Here is a 4,308-nt window from a genome sequence, read left to right as displayed (position 1 = left end):
AGATACTGCCTCATTTCCTTTCCTCAAAAGCAATTTTCAATTACAATGGGTTCCATACGATACAGGGCAACCAAGTTTTAAGCGATTAAAATAGTCAGTGCGGTCAGTCAATGTAATGCATTTGAGCCAAAATGAATGTATCACAATGGCGAAGTGACTCGGTACTAAACAAACTACCCTCTACACTCCTCAGATGAAAATTGATCGCTTAATGTATCTAGTTGCACTGCCATGCGCCAACGTTCAAAGGCAGAGGGGCTATGTCTTCACATTGTTTACACTCGCATGGTGTCACTCGCTTTTCGTAATTTACCTTTTAGAGCGCAGCTCTTTGCTGCCCGTTTCTGCGTTTCGCGGCGTCACCGTTGTCCATTGTAACCAGCAGGTGGTGGTGGTGGTGAAAAACTTTAATAATGCAAAGAGAGATTGAGGGTCAAAAATCCCTGCTACATGGTCGGTATCCTTAGTCCGGGACACCGCACGACGAGGCCCCGTCTCGCGCCCGCTTTACTAGGGCCCTTTGAGACTCCAGTGTGGAGCAGTTGAGGACGGCAGTCTCCCATGCCTCTCGGGTGGGGGTGGGGGAAGGCCAGCGCGTTCAGCGCTGGCCCGAGAACTCTCCTCCCGGACCCCGGAGGATCAGGCACCCAACCCTGCGCAAGAAGCCCCTTCGGTCCTCTCTACATATCACCAAATTACCACATTTTACAAATTCAGCCGCATGACACTGCCACCACCCCACAGTACCTTGTCGCCCTTATCCAGCGCCACATGGCGGCAATTACAGACACGCTGCTTTATTTCACCCCACCGCCTCTCATGCTTTCATCCCATCTTTGCTCCTGATTGTAACACCTGTGGCGTGCCCAAATCCACACTTTTCCATTACCTTTGGGAATGTCCTTCCCCAAAGGCAGTATCCCCCATCCCCAATCCCACCCATTCTTCCTGGGAGGCTGCTTTACGGACCGCTCAGCCCGCCGGCCAGAAATGGCTAGTGGATCGGGCTTTACGTGAAGCACTAGCCCGTGGACTCCTGGACCAGTAGAGGACCACCCTGGAAGATTTTTTTTTTTGTGTGTAATAAAGTTGTTTCCATCCATCCATCCCTTGGCAGGTACTGGGTAGAGACGGTGGCTGTCGCAATAATGAATTAGGATTTCGCGGAACCGCAGAAGCGGTTTATGAGCTTCTGAGCCAGGAGAGCTAGGATGAGGAGCCCGTTGTGTGAGCGCTTGGGCGGCCGCATCAGCAGCAGGAGCTTGGAAAGCAAAGGAAAGACGCATAACTGCCCTCTTGGTAGAGTGATCACAAAATGAACAAGGGAGGGGAAAACCTCAGGTTGCTAGAGCCAACGTTTCGACAAGGGGACTTGTCTTCGTCTGGGCCCAGACGAAGACAAGTCCCCTTGTCGAAACGTTGGGTCTAGCAACCTGAGGTTTTCCCCTCCCTTGTTCATTTTGTGATCGCCAAGGACCATCTACTGCACCCTCTCTCTACCATGGACTCTTGGTAGAGTGGACACCTCAATCGTGCTTTAAGCTACGCTACGTGGCGGTAGTGAGAGATTGCGATTTATGCGTTGGCATTGACAACGTTATGCCATTTGAAGGAAAAAGGAAGTGCGTATAACTGGCTCCTTGGGTCAGTGAATGCCTGAATCACGCTTATAGGTATGTGAAGTGATGAGAGAGAAATGGGGGCTGCAGGCATTGATAACGTTATGCCAGAAATGCGGCGGTGAAGTCATAGGCCGTCGACGTTCATTGCGTTCAGTGGCGTCAGCGTTGACAACGTTTTACACTCAGATCATTTTAAGGAAAGGAACTGCGCATTACTCTCTCCTTGGGTCAGTGGACGCCTGAATCGCGCTTATAGGTACGTGGGATGAGGAGAGAGATATATGGTCTGCATGGGCTAGCGCTGATAACGGTGAGTGAACTCTCGCGATCAACCGTTAACTGCCTGCCACCTGCCAGGGGGCAGGGAGGGTGGGGAATTTAATGTACATATAAAGACAAACAGGAATTACCACTTATGCGGGAGAACATCCCATTCCTCTCGTTTGTAACGCCCCCCACGGCTGCGACATCCTCGCGAAATACTTGCACAGACCTCGTCTTTGAGTACCAGGCATTGTTGCAGCCAGTCAAGCATATTTTCATCCTTTTCTCCAACCACAAAGTTTCCTTCACGACACTCTAGAAATGTTAGTGGAGTGTATCTTGAAGAAAGAAAATGTGTGAAAAATAACAAGTTGCCTGTAATTGTACATGCATGCCTCGCTAGAATTTTTTGCCTTAATCTATCGAAAAGCTGAAACAGCTGACGAGCTGCGCTCAGTTTTCGCACGGCGCTCGGCTGCTGACCCGAAAGACGAGGGTTCGATCCGGGCCGCGGCGGCTGAGTTTCGATGAAGGCGAAATTCTAGAGGCCCGTGTACTGTGCGATGTCAGTGCACGTTAAAGAACCCCAGGTGGTCGAAATTTCCGGAGCTCTTCACTACGGCGTCCATCATAGCCTGAGTTGCTTTGGGACGATAAACCTCAATGAACCAAACCAAATTTCGCATTAGGAAATAGCGTAATCGTCGGCAAATTTTTCTATAGACCCGGGCGGTCACTAACAATACTCACGGACTCTCAAACAGCCTGCCGAAATTACATGAATGGCAGGATAGGTCGTCACGCACTCCGTATACTCCTCGCAGCGAGCGACAGAATTAAAAACCAGGAAGAACAAAACGACAAGATCCCACACAAAATTGTGTGGGTACCGGGGCACACGGGGGTGGCAGGGAACCAAGAGGCCGACAGGATAGCTCGAGGATACATTACTTTCCGAGCATCCGACGAGACCGCGGAACTCGCGCCAGCACCCAGGGAATACTCGGCCATACTACAAAACTATAGAGGCAGAAGAATGCGATATCCCCCACCGCACATATCTCTCAGCAGAGAGGAAGCTGTCACTTGGAGACAATTACAAACAGGCTCTTTCCCAAACCTACATATACTAAACAAAATGAACCCTACGATATACACGGACAAATGTCCCTGGTGCGACGAAAAACCTACTCTATATCACATCACATGGGCCTGCCAAAACATACACGTGGTCCCCAAAATACAAAACCCGAGTGCGGAGCAGTGGGAGACTCTGCTGTCCAGCGACCGCTGTGAAGACCAACAAGGTCTGGTACAGCGAGCTCAACGGGCGGCAGTGGCCAGCGGAGCCCTGGACTGAGGGCAACCGACCACTGATTAGAGGCAGACGACTTCGACAGAGAAGGCTCCTGGGGGTAGAACCAAGACGTCTCTGAAGATGCGCCCAAACCGCAGGATAAACCATTAGTGTAAATAAAGTTTTCCCTCCCTCCTCCCTTTCACTAAATGGCAGCGAAGAAAACATCATGAACGAAAGAAACAGAAACGCGCCATTGTTGGAACGTTGCGAGATAGGAATAGTAAATGTGTGGGAACGAGCTGCGTCTAATAACTATGGAAAGTCGCCGTTTCTTGGCGGTTTAACTTAAAAAGCTCGTGTTTGGTGCATGCGGAAACCATTCTGCTGGAACGTGTTACCATTCACGTGAACTCTCGTTCAGTTTCGGCCAGTGATATGTATTCACTAACTTGAAAACATAGGCATCACGAGAAGGACCACCTGGTACTTCCAGTTCGAAGTCAGCTTTGCGCAGAGGCAGTGTCGCATCCTATGAAGTCTCAACTGAGGAGCGACATTGCTAGTTGAAAACTTTTCCCAATGCCTCGCCTGGACGACGTGAAATACCGTCGGCCGTGGCAATTTTTGGCTGGCCCTGTGGGGCCTAAAAGTACAATACAAAAAGAGACTGCTTACAAATTATCTACCTTGAGACGCGCGCTGTGGGACTGTTTGTGTACACTACGGCTCACGCCGTTTGCCTTAGTACCCGAGGGCCTTAACCACTGGTTAAATTAGTCGGTAGGCGCCTCTAGCGGGACACGAACGCCAACTGAAAGCTTGAGTTGCCAAGCTTTTAGTCGCCGCTGATATGTACTGAGGCGCGCATGAATAATTCAAATATGAGCTTGTAAATTACAGGTATCCCAATTAAGCGAGTAGCGAAGTTCGTTTCCGGTGAATTTTCTTCATGCAGGACGTGCAGTCGTAGCGCCATCATGCGGCACCCACTGAAACACCAATATGCAATGTACGCCTCAGGGGCAACTGCTACGTGCAGATGTTGGTGGGTTGCGATACCATCGGCTGCAGAGCATTCGCAGGGAAATCCCCGTAGTGACATCCCTGCAGTGAGAAGATTGT

At 50.3% G+C, this 4,308-nt stretch overlaps 1 non-coding gene across 1 annotated transcript; it reads left to right on the top strand.

Moving 5' to 3' along the window:
* Positions 1–3,688: 3,688 nt before the first annotated feature.
* LOC149343216 (U4 spliceosomal RNA) lies at positions 3,689–3,829 on the top strand. Its single transcript, XR_016283362.1, has one exon. It is a non-coding gene; the product is annotated as a U4 spliceosomal RNA (small nuclear RNA).
* The last annotated feature ends 479 nt before the right edge of the window (positions 3,830–4,308 follow it).

This window comes from Amblyomma mixtum, chromosome 5 (genome assembly GCF_055824585.1).
Source record: "Amblyomma mixtum isolate Tamu chromosome 5, ASM5582458v1, whole genome shotgun sequence".
NCBI classification, from domain to species: Eukaryota; Metazoa; Arthropoda; class Arachnida; order Ixodida; family Ixodidae; genus Amblyomma; species Amblyomma mixtum.
Note: the sequence above shows the minus strand (reverse complement) of the source record. Positions and strands in the feature narration are given on the sequence as shown.